Source organism: Tachyglossus aculeatus, chromosome 1 (genome assembly GCF_015852505.1).
Source record: "Tachyglossus aculeatus isolate mTacAcu1 chromosome 1, mTacAcu1.pri, whole genome shotgun sequence".
NCBI lineage: Eukaryota > Metazoa > Chordata > Mammalia > Monotremata > Tachyglossidae > Tachyglossus > Tachyglossus aculeatus.
Genome location: NC_052066.1, coordinates 40,287,614 through 40,295,082, shown reverse-complemented (window position 1 = coordinate 40,295,082; position 7,469 = coordinate 40,287,614). Strand labels below are relative to the sequence as shown.

The window sequence follows — 7,469 nt, the reverse complement described above, 5'->3', positions numbered from 1 at the left end:
CTGACCCCGCCAATTGTCAGATGACAATCTAGAGCCGGAGGCAGAAGGTAATATAAAGAAATTATCAAGGGTGCAAAATCCAAGTGCAAAGCACGAGCGCTATTTTTTTTCTAATGATATTTGCTAAGCAATTACTCTGTGCTGGGCACTGTACTCCATGCTGCGGAAGATATGAGGTAATCAGGTTGGACATAGTCCATGTCGCATGTGGGACTCCGAGTCTTAATCCCCATTTTACTGATGAGGTAACTGAGGCACAGAGAAATTAAATGACTTGTCAGAGGTCACACAGCAGACAAGTGGCAGAGCCTGGAAATAAAGGAACTCACATAGTACCTAGCAGGAGAAGCAGTGTGGCCTGGCGGAAAGAGCACAGGCCTGGGAGACAGAGGACCTGGGTTTTAATCCTGGCTCTTCCAATTGCCTGCTGTGTGACCTTGGGCAGTACACTTCTCAGTTTTCAGTGAGAAACAGTTCTCCTGTTAAAACTGTGAGACAGGAACATGTCCAACTAAACTTGTATCTACCCCAAGGGCTTAGAACAGTGTTTGACACATAGTAAGCAGTTAATAAATACCATTAAAAAAGGTTTGGGGAGAGGTGCTATCTATTCTATTGCTCTCTCACTCTCATTTTTGCCCATAGGCTGTCCGATGGGATTATCCTAGTGAGCATCTGTTTTGTCTTCTATGTCGGTGTGAGTCTGTCAGTAGGTCTCTCTCCTCCTGTGTTTCTCTGGGTGTTCCTGTCTCTTCCTTTCCTGCCTCTTTCTCCCCCCACCCCTTCCCATTTTGAAAGACCTTCAAAGAAGCTCCACTCGCTACATTTGCAAGGAATTAGTAAATAGAAGTATATTAATTCATTTCCTATTTTTCTGGTTAATAATCATATATCAGGTGCAAATCCATTTACAAATGATTATTGGTAATTCGCAGTTTTTCCAAAATGTGGTCTGTGCAGGAATGACAACCTTGGTGTCATCCTCGACTCTGCTCTCTCATTCACCCCTCACATCCAAGCCATCACCAAAACCTGCCGGTCTCAGCTCCGCAACATTGCCAAGATCCGCCCTTTCCTCTCCATCCAAACTGCTACCCTGCTCATTCAAGCTCTCATCCTATCCCGTCTGGACTACTGCACTAGCCTTCTCTCTGATCTCCCATCCTCGTGTCTCTCTCCACTTCAATCCATACTTCATGCTGCTGCCCGGATTATCTTTGTCCAGAAACGCTCTGGACATATTACTCCCCTCCTCAAAAACCTCCAATGGCTACTGATCAATCTGCGCATCAGGCAGAAACTCCTCACCCTGGGCTTCAAGGCTGTCCATCACCTCGCCCCCTCCTACCTCACCTCCCTTCTCTCCTTCTACTGCCCAGCCCGCACCCTCCGCTCCTCCACCACTAATCTCCTCACTGTACCTCGCTCTCGCCTGTCCCGCCATCGACCCCCGGCCCACGTCATCCCCCGGGCCTGGAATGCCCTCCCTCTGCCCATCCGCCAAGCTAGCTCTCTTCCTCCCTTCAAGGCCCTGCTGAGAGCTCACCTCCTCCAGGAGGCCTTCCCAGACTGAGCCCCTTCTTTCCTCTCCCCCTCGTCCCCCTCTCCATCCCCCCGTCTTACCTCCTTCCCTTCCCCACAGCACCTGTATATATGTATATATGGTTGTACATATTTATTACTCTATTTATTTATTTATTTATTTATTTATTTTACTTGTACATTTCTATCCTACTTATTTTATTTTGTTGGTATGTTTGGTTCTGTTCTCTGTCTCCCCCTTTTAGACTGTGAGCCCACTGTTGGGTAGGGACTGTCTCTATGTGATGCCAATTTGTACTTCCCAAGCGCTTAGTACAGTGCTCTGCACATAGTAAGCGCTCAATAAATACGATTGATTGATTGATTGAATGATAACTGCTGCATAAGCAATTGCCCCCACCCCTATCCAAGGTATGGGTTTGATCCATTATTTTATAACAATAAAATAAGGGCCAGTAAGCTTCAGTGAGAGGTGCTTCATGGATTCAAAGAACTATTGGGGGTCTCTCCATCTGGAGTGTGTAGAATTGTCCATCCAAACAGCCATCTACATCCAAAAAGCCACCACGCTGGTCCAGGCTCTTGGATTCTGACTTAACTATCACCTTAATCAGTCAGCCAATCAATAGTATTTAGTGAGCACTTACCGTGTTTCTTGGGAGAGGACAGTACAATACAATCGGAAAACACATTCCGTGCCCTCAAGGAGTTCACGGGATCTATCTTCCTATCTTCCAGCCCATACTTTTCTCTTACTTTACATCCAGTGGTTATACATTTCTCTCCACATCAAGCAGAAACTCTTGACCCTCAGTTTCAGGACACTAAATCAGCCCTGCTGCTACAGCTCAGCTACTCTCCAGCCAACTTACTCAGTGGGCCTAATTCTTGTCTATCTCACTGTTTACCTCCTGCTACCTCCCCCTCGGTGAGCCCGTTGTTGGGTAGGGACCATCTTTACATGTTGCCAACTTGTACTTCCCAAGCGCTTAGTACAGTGCTCAGCACAGCGCTCAATAAATACGATTGAATGAATGAATTTGGATGCTCTCTCCATCTTCAAGGCCCTTAGAAAATCACTTTTCCATTTATTCATTCATTCAATCATATTTATTGAGTGCTTACTGTGCTCAGAGCACTGGACTAAGCGCTTGGGAAAGTACAACAATAAACACACACATTCCCTGCCCACAACAAGCTCTCCTCCATTCATTCATTCATATTTATTGAGCGCTTACTGTGTGCAGAGCACTGTACTAAGCACTTGGGAAAGTACAACAATAAACACACATTCCCTGCCCACAAGCTCTCCTCCATTCATTCATTCATTCATTCATATTTATTGAGCGCTTACTGTGTGCAGAGCACTGTACTAAGCTCTTGGGAAAGTACAATAAACTTACACATTCCCTGCCCACAACAAGCTCTCCTCCATTTATTCAATCATATTTATTGAGCGCTTACTGTGTGCAGAGCACTGTATTAAGCGCTTGGGAAAGCACAACAATAAAACACACATTCCCTGCCCACAGCAAGCTTCAGGGGTGGCCTTCCCTGATTCACCTCTTATCTCTCCACGCTCTCTGTCTCTTGACTACTTCAGCATATCTATAACTCACACTCTGACCCAGTGGCCTTATATACTTATACTAATAATAATAATAATAATGGCATTTGTTAAGCGCTTACTATGTGCCAAGCACTATAATGTTGTTCCCCCTCGCTAAATTGTAAGCTCCTTGAAGGTAGGGATCGTGTCCATATGGTCTACTGTATTGTAATAATAATAATAATAACATTTATTAAGCACTTACTATGTGCAAAGCACTGTTCTAAGCACTGGGGAGGTTACAAGGTGATCAGGTTGTCCCAAGGGGGGCTCACAGTCTTAATCCCCATTTTACAAATGAGGGAACTGAGGCCCAGAGAAGTGAAGTGACTTGCCCAAAGTCACACAGCTGACAATTGGTGGAGCCGGGATTTGAACCCACAACCTGACTCCAAAGCCCGTGTTCTTTCCACTGAGCCACGCTGCTTCTCTTGTACTGTCCCGAGTGCTCAGTATGGAGTGAATGCTCATTCATTCATTCAATCGTATTTATTGAACGCTTACTGTGTGCAGAGCACTGTATTAAGCGCTTGGGAAGTTCAACTCGGCAACATATAGAGACGGTCCCTACCCAACCACGGGCTCACAGTCTAGAAGGGGGAGACAGACAACAAAACAAGTAGACAGGTGTCAATACCATCAGAATAAATATGATTATAGTTATATACACGTCATAAATACTGACCGCTGAATGGACACCACCACAGAGTGAAGTTCACCTATAGGCACGTGGTTATAGTCCAGTGTGGGACCCAAAGATCCAAGCACACAAAGACTCCTCCCTTTGTTGTGCTAGTGAGAATTATCATCGTAACGACCCAGGTATTAAAGTGCTCACTACATGCCAGAGCCCTGCAGTAGCACTAGGGTAGGGAAGGGGAGAGATTCCTACCCACCAGGAGCTCCCAGGCCCTTTAGGCTGTAAGCTCATTGTGGTTATTCATTCATTCAAGCACTTACTAATAATAATTTAATAATAATAATGATTTTGGTATTTGTTAAGCGCTTACTAGGTGCCAAGCACAGTGCTCTGCACTGTAAGCACTCAATAAATACAGCGTGGCTCAGTGGAAAGAGCCCGGGCTTGGGAGTAAGAGGTCGTGGGTTCTTATTTTATTTTATTTTGTTAATATGTTTTGTTCTGTTGTTTGTCTTCCCCCTTCTAGACTGTGAGCCCGCTGTTGGGTAGGGACCGTCTTTATACGTTGCCAACTTGGACTTCCCAAGCGCTTAGTACAGTGCTCTGCACACAGTAAGCGCTCAATAAATATGATATGAATGAATGAATTAATCAGATCACAGTTCCTGCTCCCCATGGGGCTCCAGGCCTAGGGGGAGGTAGAAGAGGTATTCTGTTCCTGTTTTGCAGGTGAGGAAACTGAGGCCCAGAGAAGTTAATAATAATAATGCGCTTATTAAGCGCTTACTATGTGCATAGCACTGTTCTACTTGCCCAAGGCCACCCAACAAGCATTTTGTGGCACCCGGCACTGCATTTGATTTTGCTAGTCTCACAACCATTTTGGAGCATCTGCTCCAAGAATTTTACCTTGATTTTGCTGCCCATTCTGGGGGTGTGTGCTGCAGATGACTCCCAGTTCTCAGCTGAGCCTCACTTGATGTCTCAGGCTTTGTTTTTACTGCGGCCCTAAAACATCTCCTTTTTCTCCTTCGTCTTCAGCCATCAAACTGCACCTCACTCCGTATCAGCGTTTGGGTACCGTTATTGGCGTCCAGTCTCCTCCCATGCTGTAGTACCCAGTGAAACACTGTTGTGAGGTTTAGTTTCAGGGCTAGAAGGCTGACTTGGTTCCAGGGCTTCATCGTCTGTGTTGTTGCCTTGCCACCGTATGTTGACTATGCCTCTCAATCACCAACTTTTCCATTTTAAATTAAAAAAATTAATTTCTTAGACTATTGTTGAGATTTCCTATACTGTATTATGCAGTTTGTGCCAAGCACTGTACTAAGCACTAGGATAGAGCCAAGATAATCAGATCGAACACCATCCCTGTCCTGTGAGGCTCAATCTTACGGGGAAGGAGAATAGATCATTTATCTCCACTTAACAGCGAGGGAACTTCGTTACGGAGAAGTTTGGTGTCTTGACCGAGGACACGTAGCTGGCAAGGAGCAGAATCGGGACTAAGACCTAAAATATCCTGATATGATGATGATGGTATTTGTTAAGCACTTACTACGTGCCAAGCACTCGTCTAAGCACTGGGTAGATACTAGGTAATCAGGTTGTCCCACGTGGGGCTCACAGTCAATCCCCATTTTACAGATGAGGGAACTGAGGCACAGAGAAGTCAAGTCTCGGTTCCTCAGTTCCCGTTCTAGTTTCTAGACTGAGCCCGTTTTTGGGTAGAGATCCTCTTTATATGTTGCCAACTTGTACTTCCCAAGCGTTTGGTACAGTGCTCTGCACACAGTAAGCACTTAATACAATTGAATGAATGAAAGTCACTTGCCCAAGTCACACAGCTGATAAGTGGCAGAGCTGGGATTAGAACCCAGGACCTGTGACTCCCAAGCCTGTGCTCTTTGGGTTACATTGCCTTACCCCCTTTCAGGGTTGCACCTGGAGAGTTTGCAGTCCTCTACCAGTCTCAGCTACAGGAGGGAGAGTCAAGCAGAGGCCTATTCCTTCCATTCCTAGCTTGGCCAGTGGCTAGCGAGCGGAAGGCAATCTGCTACAAGTCAAAACTCACCCACGCTGGGCAGTAGCTGCATGGGAGAGAGTCGAGAGCAGAGACTTGAGTTGACAGAGGAAGGAGGCAATTGTAAACCACTTCCATATTTTGACCAAGAAAACTCTACGGATCCACTACCAGAACGATTCCAGATGGAGAGGGCATTCAGGGAGAGACGTGTCCGTGGCGTCCCTGTGGGTCGGCAACGGCTCGACGGCATAAGACAAGACATTGCCTTGCAAGTTTCTGTTGCCTAGTAGCCCAAGCTACAATTTTTATTAGTAAAAATAAAACTGAAGTCAATTCGATCTCAAACCCGGATCCTGAAATATAACATAGCATTAACTTCGGAAGGCTGCTTTTCCTCAGAGGAAAAATGTAATTGACTGAAATGTGAAGATCTCAACTATAAGATAAATCTCTATTGTTGCATTTTGCTGTTATAAAGGTGTGTGTGTGTGTGTTTCTCCACCTGAGTATTTTCTGAGCTCGTCCCCTCTCATCCCCCCCATCTTACCTCCTTCCCTTCCCCACAGCACCTGTATATGTTTGTACATATTTATTACTCTATTTTACTTGTACATATCTACTCTATTTTATTTTGTTAGTATGTTTGGTTTTGTTCTCTGTCTCCCCCTTTTAGACTGTGAGCCCACTGTTGGGTAGGGACTGTCTCTATATGTTGCCAACTTGTACTTCCCAAGCGCTTAGTACACTGCTCTGCACACAGTAAGCGCTCAATAAATACGATTGATTGATTGATTGAGCTCCATCCTTCCTGCCTATAACATCTCCTGCTCCAAGCTATTGTAGGCCAAATATGTTTCCTTAGTGATAGCCACGGAGATTGGCCACCAGCATTGTAGTTTGAGTATAATAATGTAGGTATTTATTAGGCACTTACTACGTGCCAAGCACTGTTCTAAGTGCTGGGGTAGATACAAGGTAATCAGGTTGTCTCACGTGGGGGTCAGTCTTCATCACCATTTTACAGATGAGGTAACTGAGGCACAGGTTAAGTGAAGTGACTTGCCCAAGGTCACACAGCAGACAAGTGGCATATATGCCCTTGCCCTTTTGTGGGCGGAGAACATGTCCACCAACTGTTACTCACCCAAGTGCAGAGTACCTGCTCTGTACGATTATTCTCCAGAAGAGAATAATTAGAAGCAGCATTAATAATTAGAGAAGTAGCGTGGCTCAGTGGAAAGAGCACGGGCTTTGGAGTCAGAGGTCATGGGTTTAAATCCCGGGTCTGCCAACTGTCAGCTGTGTGACTCTGGGCAAGTCACTTAACTTCTCTGTGCCTCAGTTACCTCATCTGTGAAATGCGGATGAAGACTGTGAGCCCCATGTGGGGCAACCTGATCACCTTGTAACCTCCCCAGCGCTTAGAACAGTACTTTGCACATAGTAAGCGCTTAATAAGTGCCATCATTATTATTATTGGAGGGAGTGTGTTTGAAAAATGTAGTTTTATTATTTTCAGGTCCATACTGTATTATAAACCGGTCTTTGGTATTTATTGAGCGTGATGCGTAGAGCACTGTACTAAGCATCCGGGAAAATCAAAAAAGAATTAGGAGCCACATCCCGTGCCCATAACAAGCTTAGTCTAGAGG

General features: G+C 45.3%; 1 non-coding gene across 1 annotated transcript; it reads left to right on the top strand.

The window, feature by feature from the left end:
- Positions 1-5,717: 5,717 nt before the first annotated feature.
- On the top strand, positions 5,718-5,855 carry LOC119938461. Its single transcript, XR_005454439.1, has one exon. It is a non-coding gene; the product is annotated as a small nucleolar RNA SNORA7 (small nucleolar RNA).
- Positions 5,856-7,469: the final 1,614 nt, after the last annotated feature.